This window comes from Oncorhynchus gorbuscha, linkage group LG04, assembly GCF_021184085.1.
Source record: "Oncorhynchus gorbuscha isolate QuinsamMale2020 ecotype Even-year linkage group LG04, OgorEven_v1.0, whole genome shotgun sequence".
Taxonomy (NCBI): Eukaryota; Metazoa; Chordata; class Actinopteri; order Salmoniformes; family Salmonidae; genus Oncorhynchus; species Oncorhynchus gorbuscha.
Genome location: NC_060176.1, coordinates 47,707,914 through 47,721,217, shown reverse-complemented (window position 1 = coordinate 47,721,217; position 13,304 = coordinate 47,707,914). Strand labels below are relative to the sequence as shown.

Sequence of the window (13,304 nt, the reverse complement as noted above, 5' to 3'; positions counted from 1 at the left end):
AGTCTGGTGGCTGGGAGGAGCACTCCCGCCCTGTCTGCAAGGAGGAGAGGAGAGAAGGGGACACGTAGAGGAGGGGAGGAGGTGTTGAGGCGGTTCCTGCGCCCATCAGACCCGGTGCTATAAGCCTGCCTTATTGAATTGTCTGTTGCCTTTATGAAGAGGGGCCAACAGGTGTCAGTCTCAGCAGGGTAAGGTGGTAGACTTAGAATGTCCACTTTGACCCCCAGCAGTAACTTGGACAGCTGTGGTGGTGGCTGTAGGAAAAACGGGTGAGGTGGGGGGTGATAGTAAACATTAAATGTCAAATGAAATTTAACAGAATGAAAGGTTTTGCATGTATTCCTTGGTAAACACATTGAATGTGCACATGTTTAGATCCAGGCCATGATTTTGGTTTGGTCAAAATTATACCTTCACTTTATGTATGGTGTCATATGAGTACTGTAGTTAGAGAGCAAAATGGCTGCAGTGTGAGAAACAATGAATCAAGGAAGTGTTTGTTTGAAAACTTTGAAATGAAATAGTCCTGTAATTGTTTCCTCTGATTATCTGCCTGGAAAAAGTTAGCTGAACTACTATCACAAAATAACTTAATATCATCAGCAAGGAAGGGCAGACTTTTCCTTTGTTGATTCACTCTACTGCATTTACTATGGGATTATGATTTATCTTCTTGTGGACACACATCTGTTCAGGAAGGACAGGTGATTGTTAGAAGCAGCGATTATTATTGTATCTTTATTATCTAGGCTTGATGTGTGCTGCTTTTTGAATTGAAAACCTCAGGCCTATTTTCACAGGAACCTCCAAACTATGCCAGACCCGGTGATGAGATCAGACCGCTCTCCCTGACCGTAGCTGACACCAAGTCATTCTCAGTGATACTCAAGGTCAATCCAGCCACCCCGGAGGCGACATCAAGGGCCTAGATGTGTTTATTAAGGCTCCCTTGGTAACAGCAAAGCAAATAGCTGGCTCTGGTTTTGTTGCTTTTGGCTCCATTTGTCTCTCTCCCTCTCTCCATCTCTCTTGCCCCATCTTCTTCACCCCCCCCCTCTCCTCCCCTGTCTCTATTCCAGCTGCAGATGGGACCAGGGAAACCCCAAGTCAAGACAGCCAGTCAACTAGTCAGTCAGTCAGCTCTATAGAGGGCCCTGCTAATCAGAACCCTGCAACAATGACGTTATCCTGGCAAGGCTGAAGTCCCAAGGACTCAACCCCAATGACATGATGTAGCGAACTCAACTCAGCGAACCGCATTAATGCATAATATTGTAATATATAGTACGCGTTGTTTAATGTTCACCCGTGGATTATATTTCACACAATGATACAGATGAGGTTAGACATGGTGTACGAAAAAGAATGACATTTATATAGTGTAATGTATATCGAAACAGGTGTTAAAATGAATCTGCCATGTCTATAAACCATTTGATATCCTTTCAATCCAGCCAAGATTAGGCCAGAAATTGGATCAGTCATTCCGATATATCACACTCTTTACCTTGAGAGAATCCCTAGTGTGTGGTTCTGTGCTGTGGATTGAAGTTAAATATGTTTCTTATTGTTAACATTCTCAATGGGCCAGAACAAAAGCTCTGACTAGTCGCTGCATGTGTTGACGAGCGTGAGACATTTGTTTGCCCAGCACTAAAATGGTTTCCATTGAGATGATCTGCGTGGCTCTGTTCTTTCAAATGTTGTACTAACTGGGGAATGTTTAAGGCAGCAGAGCACTTGTGATGTGCGAAATAGACAGATGACTCTAAATCTGACGATTAGCTGAGTAAACTCAGAGATGTGTCACTTGTGCACAGACGAGGGTTGAAATCCAGCCGGAATTCTGGCTGTGAATGTGTCATACCTGAATGCATTCCGACACACAACAAGAGATTAGTTGTTCACTTCGCGGCAGTTCTTTACACTCCCAACAGTCCAACGCATACCCGCGGCTTATGAGGCGATAGTGGAGAGACATAAACAATAGTACCAGAGTTTTGGAAGTGTTTAGAGAATTGTTAGAGCGTATCATACCAGCTTCTCAGGATAGACTGGTTATGTCATGTCGACTGGCACTGTAACTGTAGATGACTTATGAACCCAGGCAGGAGGACCTTGTTTTCATTGAGGTGGTGTAGTAGTGTGTCTTATTCTAAACCACCCAAAGATATGACGGAGGTATTGAATACACTTCCACATCTGAAGCAATTACAAGATACAGTGGGATGTCTTCTGGCAGACACTTCAAGGCATGATTGGCCTTCCTCACCATTCACACACCTGTCTGAGTGATAACAGCAAAGCCAATTTGTTTGCCGCTTGGCGAGGCTGTAAAGTAAACGACACTGGGAGAAAGTGTAACAGCAAGTCATTTATCCTCTTTCTCTCTCGCTCTCTCTGGCCCTTTTTCCCCTCTATGCAAGCGGTATGAAAGTAATGTAGTCAAGATAGATTACATGTCTCCTTAAAATGTTAGTGTCTTGCCAACTGGTGTAAAAAATATGAGGGGAAAAAAGGCCTGATAATAAAAAGCTTTGTAAAGACATCGATATGGCGTTAAATATCATCCCCCTAAGAACAAAAACTTTGGACTGTGAATGTTACTTTATAGCGATGACAAATTGCAGGTATCTCCTGTGGCTTTCTGTGAGCTTTCAGGGCGGCTTGCCAACTGGCTCGGTGCGAGCTGTGTATGACTGACTGCTACACCTGACCGTGCACAATCCTCTGTGACTCCCAATCATCACATCTACATTTACATTTAAGTCATTTAGCAGACGCTCTTATCCAGAGCGACTTACAAATTGGTGCATTCACCTTATGACATCCAGTAGAACAGTCACTTTACAATAGTGCATCTAAATCTTAAAGGGGGGGGGTGAGAAGGATTACTTATCCTATCCTAGGTATTCCTTAAAGAGGTGGGGTTTCAGGTGTCTCCGGAAGGTGGTGATTGACTCCGCTGTCCTGGCGTCGTGAGGGAGTTTGTTCCACCATTGGGGGGCCAGAGCAGCGAACAGTTTTGACTGGGCTGAGCGGGAGCTGTACTTCCTCAGTGGTAGGGAGGCGAGCAGGCCAGAGGTGGATGAACGCAGTGCCCTTGTTTCTTCTGGCTTTGCCGTTCCTCAACGGCAAAGCCAGAAGAGCTAAAAAGAAAAGAACCTTACAGTTGAAGGCTCTTTCCTTGAGTCATGAAACTGTGGCCAGTTAGACACCAGTTAAACCTCTCACTCACCCGTGTGATTGTTTTCTCTTATCTTGTCCTGTACCCGCTCCTACGTGTCAATTCATATTTGGATTATTCTACTGAATGTATCTAGAGTATCTTCAGATTTCATTTTGAAGATGAATGAACTAACTTTATTATTATTATTATTATTAACTTGTAAGTTGCTCTGGATAAGAACATCTGCTAAATGACTCAAATGTCACGTAAATGTAAAAATGTTATTGACAAATGCTGTGAAGATCTACAGTAAATGTGAAATGTACATAAAATCAACAGCCTACTGTTTGGATTCAGTCTTGTGTCAGGTGCACTGTTGTTGATCAGACCAAAGGCGAGGACACAACAGCTCACATGACAGTAGACTGAAACAGCAGGCTGTTGATTTTATGTGCATTTCACATTGTTTTCTTCCTAAATAGTTCTACTATACAACTCACAGTTAGGCCTTGAAAGCACTAAAAATCTGCTGTGGTGTAGGCCTACGTTTGTGCCCCTTCTGTGAAATTTCAGTTTTGAAATTCTTACGATAAACACACCTGTAATGATGTGCGCTGAGAGTCGGGAAGCAAGTTCAGGGAGTGAGTGTTTTAATCAAATAAACGGTACATAATACACAACAATTGTTTACAGACAGATTATTTCACTTATAATTCATTGCATCACAATTCCAGTGGGTCAGAAGTTTACATACACTAAGTTGACTGTGCCTGTTCCAGAAAATGATGTCATGGCATTAGAAGCTTCTGATATTCTAATTGACAACATTTGAGTCAATTGGAGGTGTACCTGTGGATGTATATCAAGGCTTACCTTCAAACTCAGTGCCTCTTTGCTTGACATCATGGGAAAATCAAAAGATCTCAGCCAAGACCTCAGAAGAAAATTGTAGACCTCCACAAGTCTGGTTCATCCTTGGGAGCAATTTCCAAATGCCTGAAGGTACCATGTTCATCTGTACAAACAATACTATGCAAGTATAAACACCATGGAACCACGCAGCCGTCATGTCGCTCAGGAAGGAGACGCATTCTTTGGTGCGAAAAGTGCAAATCAATCCCAGAACAACAGCAAAGGACCTTGTGATGATGCTGGAGGAAACAGGTACAAAAGTATCTATATCCACAGTAAAATTGCTCCACTGCTCCACTCCATTGCTCCACTGCTCCAAAACCACCATAAAAAAGCCAGACTACGGATTGGGGTTGTACTTTTCTGACTCTTTGTAGAAATGTCCTTTGGTCTGATGAAACAAAAATATAACTGTTTGGCCATAATGATCATCGTTATGTTTGGAAGAAAAGGGGGGAGCCTTGCAAGCCCGAAGAACACCATCCTGAACCGTGATGCACGGGGGTGGCAGCATCATGTTGTGGGGGTGCTTTGCCAGGTGAGTCTGATGACGTGCAGGTGAGCGTAACGATGGTGACAGTTGTACGCCATAACAAGCAGTCTGGTGACCTAGAGGCCGGAGAAGGAGCACACGTGACAACACCGATCACGAACAACATTTCAATTGATCTCCATTTGGCATAAATGTGCTAATTTCCCATGAATGTATCCTAATAAATAATAATAATAATAAATCCTATTTTAATGCAGCTTAGTGTTCAATATGGAACGAGTGTCACGCCTTGGTCATTGTATTTTGTGTTTTGTTATATGTTTGGGTAAGCCAGGGTGTGACATGGGTTTATATGTTGTGTTTCATTATGGGATTTGTATTATTTGGGATCGCGGCTGATTAGGGGTGTGGTATAGGCTTGGCTGCCTGAGGCGATTCTCAATTAGAGTCAGGTGCTTATCGTTGTCTCTGATTGGGAACCGTATTTAGGTAGCCTGAGTTCGCTTTGTATTTTGTGGGTGTTTGTACCTGTCTCTGTGTAGTAGTCACCAGATAGGCTGTAATTAGTTTCACGTTTCGTTTGTTGTTTTCGTATTTCAGTTATTTCATGTACCGTTTTCATTCATTAAAGTCATGAGTAACCTACACGCTGCATTTCGGTCTGACTCTATTCTTACAACAGATGAACATCGTTACAGAAACACCCACCACCTCTCACGGACCGAGCAGCATGTGAACTGGCAGGAGTTAAAGGACAACGTTATGGACAGCAGAAGCATGGAGTATACGACGTGGGAAGAAATCGACAGGTGGGCGGCCGACCCAGAGAGAGTGCAGGAGCCCGCTTGGGATTCCCTGCAGCAGTGCGAAGAGGGCTATAGACGAACGGAGTCAAAAAGGAAAACACGGCGACGCAGAGCGAAAACCGAAAGTAACCCCCAAATATTTATTGGGGGAAAGCGCAGAGAGAGAGTGGCTGAGTCAGGAGTCAGACCTGAGCCTACTCTCCCTGTTAATCGTGAAGAGCAGTTGCAGTGGGAGAGGCTGCACCACTTGGAGAATTGGACATGGGAGGAGGAATTAGACGGTAAAGGACCTTGGGCTCAGCCTGGAGAATATCTCCGTCCCAAGGAAGAAATAGAAGCGGGTAAAACGGAGAGGCGCAGGTATGAGGAGGCAGCACGGCGACACGGTTGGAAGCCGGAAAAGCAGCCCAAAAAAATTATTGGGGGGGGGGGGGGGGGGCTTAGAAGGGAGAATAGTTATGCCAGGTAGGAGACCTGCGCAAACTCCCTGTGCTCACCATTGGGCTAGTGAGACCGGGCAGGCACCGTGTTATGCTATGGAGCGCACGGTGTTTCCAGTGCGGGTGCAGAGCCAGGTGCGGCACATACCAGCCCTTCATATTGGCCTCGCTAGAGTGGGCATCGAGCCAGGTAAGCTTGGGCAGGCTCGGTGCTCAAGAGCTCCAGTGCGCCTGCACGGTCCGGTCTATCTAGAGCCACCTCCACACACCAGTCCTCCGGTAGCAGCTCCCCGCACCAGGCTTCCTGTGCGTGTCCTCGATCCAGTACCACCAGTTCCAGCACCACGCACCAGGCCTCCAGTGCGCCTCGCCTGTTCAGCGCAGCCCGTGCTTTTCTCCTCTCCTGCGCTGTCGGAGTCTCCCGCCTGTTTAGCGCAGCCAGAGCCTTTTCTCCTCTCCTGCGCTGCCGGAGTCTCCAGTCTGCCCAGCGCCGCCAGTGCTCCCAGTATGCCCAGCGAGGCCAGTGCTCCCAGTATGCCCAGCGCGGCCAGTGCTCCCAGTCTGCCCAGCGCCGCCAGTCTGCCCAGCGCCGCCATTGCTCCCAGTCTGCCCAGCGCCGTCAGTCTGCCCAGCGACGCCCGACAACCAGTCTCTTCCAGATCTGCCCGACAACCAGTCTCTTCCAGATCTGCCCGACAACCAGTCTCTTCCAGATCTGCCAGCCAGCCAGGATTTACCGGAGCCTACTACCTGACTGATCTTCATCTCAGTACTGGGCTTCCTCTCAGTACTGGGCTTCCTCTCAGTACCGGGCTTCCCCTCAGTACCGGGCTTCCCCTCAGTACCGGGCTTCCCCTCAGTACCGGGCTTCCCCTCAGTCCCGGGCTGCTTCGGTCCCGAGCTGCCCCTCTGTCCCGAGCTGCCCCTCTGTCCTGAGATGCCCCTCTGTCCTGAGATGCCCCTCTGTCCTGAGATGCCCCTCTGTCCTGAGATGCCCCTCTGTCCCGAGCTGCCCCTCTGTCCCGAGCTGCCCCTCTGTCCCGAGCTGCCCCTCTGTCACGAGCTGCTCCTCAGTTATATGGGGGTCTGGGTGAGGACTATTAGGCCATGGTCGGCGGAGAGGGTGGATTATCCCAGGACGCGAAGGGGAGGAACTAGGACATTAATGGAGTGGGGTCCACGTCCCGAGCCAGAACCGCCACCATGGACAGACACCCACCCGGACCCTCCCTATGCTCTTGAGGTGCGTCCGGGAGTCCGCACCTTAGGGGGGGGGTTCTGTCACGCCTTGGTCATTGTATTTTGTGTTTTGTTATATGTTTGGGTAGGCCAGGGTGTGACATGGGTTTATATGTTGTGTTTCATATTGGGGTTTGTATTATTTGGGATCGCGGCTGATTAGGGGTGTGGTATAGGCTTGGCTGCCTGAGGCGATTCTCAATTAGAGTCAGGTGCTTAACGTTGTCTCTGATTGGGAACCGTATTTAGGTAGCCTGAGTTCACTTTGTATTTTGTGGGTGTTTGTACCTGTCTCTGTGTAGTAGTCACCAGATAGGCTGTAATTAGTTTCACGTTTCGTTTGTTGTTTTCGTATTTCAGTTATTTCATGTACCGTTTTCATTCATTAAAGTCATGAGTAACCTACACGCTGCATTTCACGGACCGAGCAGCGTGTGAACTGGCAGGAGTTAAAGGACAATGTTATGGACAGCAGAAGCATGGAGTATACGACGTGGGAAGAAATCGACAGGTGGGCGGCCGACCCAGAGAGAGTGCAGGAGCCCGCTTGGGATTCCCTGCAGCAGTGCGAAGAGGGCTATAGACGAATGGAGTCAAAAACGCAGAGCGACGCAGAGCGAAAACCGAAAGTAACCCCCAAATATTTATTGGAGGAAAGCGCAGAGAGAGAGTGGCTGAGTCAGGAGTCAGACCTGAGCCTACTCTCCCTGTTAATCGTGAAGAGCAGTTGCAGTGGGAGAGGCTGCACCACTTGGAGAATTGGACATGGGAGGAGGAATTAGACGGTAAAGGACCTTGGGCTCAGCCTGGAGAATATCTCCGTCCCAAGGAAGAAATAGAAACAGATAAAGCGGAGAGGCGCAGGTATGAGGAGGCAGCACGGCGACGCGGTTGGAAGCCGCGTAGTAGTCTCTGTGTAGTAGTCACCAGATAGGCTGTAACTAGTTTCACGTTTCGTTTGTTGTTTTCGTATTTCAGTTATTTCATGTACCGTTTTCATTAATTAAAGTCATGAGTAACCTACACGGTGCATTTCGGTCTGACTCTCTTCTTACAACAGACGAACGTCGTTATTACAACGAGGAGGATAAGACAGCAAGAAATGAACCCTAGTTGACTGATTAAGCAACAACTCTTCAAACAAACACAGTAGCTACTGTGGGAGTAATGCTTCCGTTCTGGCTCGCCGTTCAAAATAATTTGCTAAGAGCAGGTGGATATGTACTCAGACCTGGGTTCAAATACTACTTGTTTTCTTCCAAATATCTTAACTGCACTTGATTGAGCTTGCCTGACGCAATGGAACCAATGAAATAGTTCCAGAAGCGTAAACCCCACCCATCTAGACCCTCCTGGAAGGCTCAATCAAACACTCTCAAAAGGAAAACACATGTTATTTGATCCCAGGTGTAATGTAACAGTGTAATCCACAGCAGGGCTCACCAGCGCAGAGATCTCCTCGCACTGTTTAGCTTTTTTGAGAAGCGCCTAACTAAGAATGAAGCTTGAGAGACGTCTTGAGGCCAGCTGTGAGTAATGTGTACAGCAGAGATGTTCAGTCTGCTACTCATGCTAATTGCCTGTAGGGCCTCAGCTTCAAGCTGCCATCAATAGACCACCCATGGAGAGGCCGCTGCATTTATCTTGATTTCAAGCATGTAATTACATTGTTGGCTTACGTCTGTGTTATCTGTGTAGGTCTATTGATACTGCTAAAAGATAAATGCTGTAATTACATTTAATATGGATTTTGATGTAACTCAATTGATGTCGTTTACTTAATTGAGCGTACCATACGCTGGTCTGTTTGGTATATCTGTTCGTTTGAGACAATGACTTATTGAGAGCTGGATTCATTGTGGTATATGTTCCTCTCAACATTACCTTTTTGGATATTTGATACAGAACACTTTGTTCTTTCTGGTCTTGGCAGTTACAGTTGCTCTGCAGGTGGAGAGAGAGTTTGGAGTAATGCATGAGCTGGAATGGTTGGCAGCAGGGTATATTTTGATGCTCAGTGCTGCACAGGCAGACCTCTCTCTCTTTCCTATAACAAAATCCTCTTTTGCTACGCACTCGGAGAGTCTCTCCTCTCTGCCAACGCCTGCTGTGAGGGGTCTGAGCTAAACCAACAACTGTGCTGCATGATGAAAGGGTGAGCAGTAGGGGTCTCGCAATGAACTCTGGGTCATCCCACTGCCATGATGACTCTATCCTCTCTTCCCCTTTCACTACCACATACACTACAGTACAGTAATATACCTTTCACTGCCACATATACTACAGTACAGTAATATACCTTTCATTACCACAGTACAGTCATATTCACCTAACAATCTCTCCCAACTGGGATATCCTTATTGGGATTGTGGTTAGGGTGTCTTTGGGTCAGGAGATGTACATTTGTGGCCCACAAGGGACCTCATGCTACTCCTTCAGTTCATTACACTGGTGTCAGAAGTGGGATAGTGCTTGTTGGCAGTTGAGAGTATTCACTGTACTTATGTATGCCTATATTCTGGTACTATTTACCAAGGTTCCACTCCAGCAAGGTTTAAACTCCTCTTCATATCAGTATACTCTCACGAATCCACAAGTTCTGTGCTCCTCCCTCCTCCTCCCAGATTTCCTTTTAGTGGAAATCTTGTTTGCCTAGTTTTCGACCATGGCATTTTGAAAGAGGGTAGACGGATGTGTACCCAAACGTCTTCCCTGTCATTTCCTCAGCGAAGCGCCACTGGCCCAGAACTCGACTGTCAACTGTGAAAACAGGGCGGGGTTGTTGGAGATGGAAATGGCTTTGTTTAGCAGTTACAGTAAGACACGCTTGTGTTTTGTCTCCTCAGCTCTGTACGAAAGCTCTGTAGGAGTAACAAAAGCACACGGGCTCTTGTCAACTTCCACCCTGAACTTCAGCTCAAGCAGCACCGTTGCAATGTGAGCACGGCACATTCACTCATAATGACTGTAGAGATTATTTGGGACCGTTGTACTGGAGTGGTGGAGAATCTTGAACATTTTTTAATTTTTTTTACAGGTTCCTGTTTCAAGCTGGATCCCTTCCTGAAGATAAAGTCAAAGTGTTTCTGCGACGCTCCGTAAAAGACAAATAAATAGCGGGGGGGGGAAAAGGAGATCTTTAGCAGCACAGCATGCAGGGCTAAATCTAACCTTCTGGGGTGTCTTTTTTTCTCGTGCGATTCCAATGAAAGCAGCAGAAACATACACAGCCTCATACCAGGACATGCTATTTGTTTTCCTTCAGGCGCTCGATATTTGCGCTGCTTTACAGTATGCGAGGCGTGACAGAAAATACATCGGATTTTATTTCTCCAATGGGAAGCTCTGCGTTTTTTGCATATGGAGCTCATCACAGACAAATGACTTGTTAATGCCAGGTTACTTCAGCTGGAAAGCTGTTTTCAAGCGCCAGGCCAAGCTATTGAAGAAACACATGTAATGAAACACCAGCCATGAAGCCCCAATACTCCCCACTCCTGTGATTCTGCTGCACTCCCCATAACAAAGAACTCAATCTTTAAAGAGCTTTTACTTGTGGAGCGAAGCAAAGCTTCCATCTAGGGCCTGACCAAATCATTATTGCACAGATAAGGATCAGAACTGAGGCAGATGTCTGCTGGCTTTACAATATGTGCATGGAGATGACCTGCAAGGCCCCTGCCAGCGTACAGTGCTGAGGCGTCTCAGTTTGCTTTCTCTCAGACATGTTGAAGCTAGCTGGAATCCACTGGGGTTGCATTGCAGCTAGGTGGTCTTGATTTTGCCTCAGGAGGCTAATGTGCGTGCCAAATGGCATCTTATTCCTATATAGAGTGCTACAGGACTTTTGAGCAGAGCCCTATGGGCCCTGGTCGGAAGTAGTGCACTATATATGGAATAGGGTGTCATTTGAGACACTATCTGTGGTGGTCAACTGAGTCACATTGTTCTTGGGACTGGAAGTGGAGTGTTATGTTTTTCCCCATTGATGCCCAGAGCAGCTGTCTCAATGAAACACTTTCAGTACAGTTGATTTGTTAAGAAGGAAACATTAGGAGGGGGAGTGTGTTTGCACAGGAATATGGTTATTAGAAGTATTGGTGTTGGTGGGGAAGTACAGAGAAAGTAAAAACACTGAGCATGTGTCCAGCTGCTTCCTGGTAACGTTCACCACTGACCACACCTGGGTTCAAATACTATTTGATATCATTTCAAATACTTTAGCAGGGCTTGATTGAGCTTGCCTGGCACTATGGAACCATTAGAATAGTCGCAAAAGTTTCCCAACGGGGACCCTAGGCAGGCTAGAGGAAATGTTCAAAGTATTTCAATGATTCCAAGTAGTATTTGAACTCAGGTCTTCCTATTCAAGAAGGTGTGGAGGTTATCTTTAGAGCTAATTCTTTGTAGGGGTAATATGATACTCTGTTGACAGATATGAGTCAGTGTGACCTGCTGTGAATACAAAGCGCCCAAGAGGTGCATTTTCTCTCTATAGACACGCGCGTGCAGACACTCATTCACACACGCACCTATGCATGCACCTACGCACGCACGCACGCATGCTGTCACGACTTCCGCCGGAGTCGGCTCCTCTCCTTCTTCAGGCGGCGTTCGGCGGTCGACGTCATCGGCTTTCTAGCCATCGCCGCTCCATTTTCTCATTGTTCCATTTGTTTTGTCTTGTTCCCTGCACACCTGGTTTACATTCCCTAATCACACTGCATGTATTTATTCCTCTGTTTCCCCCCATGTCTTTGTGTGAAATTGTTTTGTTACGTGTTTAATGTGATGCGCCAGACTGTTTTTCCCCCCGGGTATCGTATTTTGACCCGTTGTATGTATTTGCCATACATTTGTATATTTGTGAGTGTTTTCGCGCTTATTGACTTTTACCTGTGGCTGGAGGATTTTGGACGCAGTTGCGTCTGTCTTTTGTGCTGTTGCCAAATAAAAGTGCGCTTGATCACTGCTCTCCTGCACCTGACTTCGTACCAGTAGCGCACAACCTTGACACACGCACGCACACGCTCACACACGTTTGTTTTACTATCCTTGTGTGGACCAAACAATTGATTCCCATTCAAAATCCTATTTTCCCTAACCTTAATCCCAGACCCCTAACCTTAACTTCTAAACCTAACCCCTAACCATAATTCTAACCCTAAACTTGACCGGTAAGCCTAAAATTGCCTTTTTCCTTGTAGGGACCAGGGAAATGTCCCCAAAAAGATGGTAAAGCAAAACAAAACACACACACACACACACACTAGGGAAGCCTTTACAATTGGGAATACTATGTTTTGTATGTGAATGTCACTCTGAACATTTCTGATCCCTAAACGCTTGACCTCAGTAAAGGTTTGAGCTTAGTATATTTTGGAGTAAAATGGAGGGAACCCCCTACTAGGAAAGAGCAGCTGAGTTAAGTCAGTGATTCCCAGATCATATTACACTCCACCACTCCACTACAGTAGCCACTTCCAGAGAGAGCTCCACCCATAACTGCAGGAGACAAGGTAAACACCCCTGAATTACATTTTTATGGCTGCTGTCACTCTGTTGTCTGCAGTGCTTTGGCAAACATGGGAACACACCGAACACGATGGCGTATTCCTCTATCATTGTGTGCAGTCTGGAAAATGTTAGATCTTCATTTCAAGATGAAAGGAAACGTGTACACTATGTTGAGACACATGCAGTATTTGTAGCTGTGGGCTTTGTGTGGTGTGATGAGGAATCCCATTTGAGCCGAGTACTTTGCCAATCAAAACACAGTACTAATAGCTGACTGGAGTTTCCATGAGATGTATATAAACATTGGTAATATATCAGTAGAGAGACATTCATGTTCTAATCATCAAAGCTGATAATTGAGATGGCATTAACTTTGAAATATCACAGTGCTATTTTGACACTTTGCACTGCACGTCTTCTGCGTCCGTGGAGAGAGAGGACTAGAGACAGTGGTGCCCGAGGATCAGTCCAAATGTTCTCCTTCTTTTGCTCCTCTCTATTTCTCCGCCGAGCACACCTCGTTATTCCAACGTGGATAATTGGGTGATATTTGGTTGAGACGTTGACCATTGAGATTACGACCTATTACGACCCACTCAAAAAGACAGCCAAAAGTTAGTCACATTTCCAATGTGTTCTCACTATGCTTCCAACCATCTAAAAGCACAACCAAATTCCAGTGGAAAAACCATATCTGATATTCAATTTAGTTGTCCCCCAAATGTCTA

General features: G+C 46.2%; 1 long non-coding RNA gene across 1 annotated transcript; it reads left to right on the top strand.

The window, feature by feature from the left end:
* Positions 1 to 9,902: 9,902 nt before the first annotated feature.
* Positions 9,903 to 11,556, top strand: LOC124033252. The gene is made up of 2 exons (XR_006838343.1): positions 9,903 to 9,996; positions 10,097 to 11,556. It is a non-coding gene; the product is annotated as an uncharacterized LOC124033252 (long non-coding RNA).
* Positions 11,557 to 13,304: the final 1,748 nt, after the last annotated feature.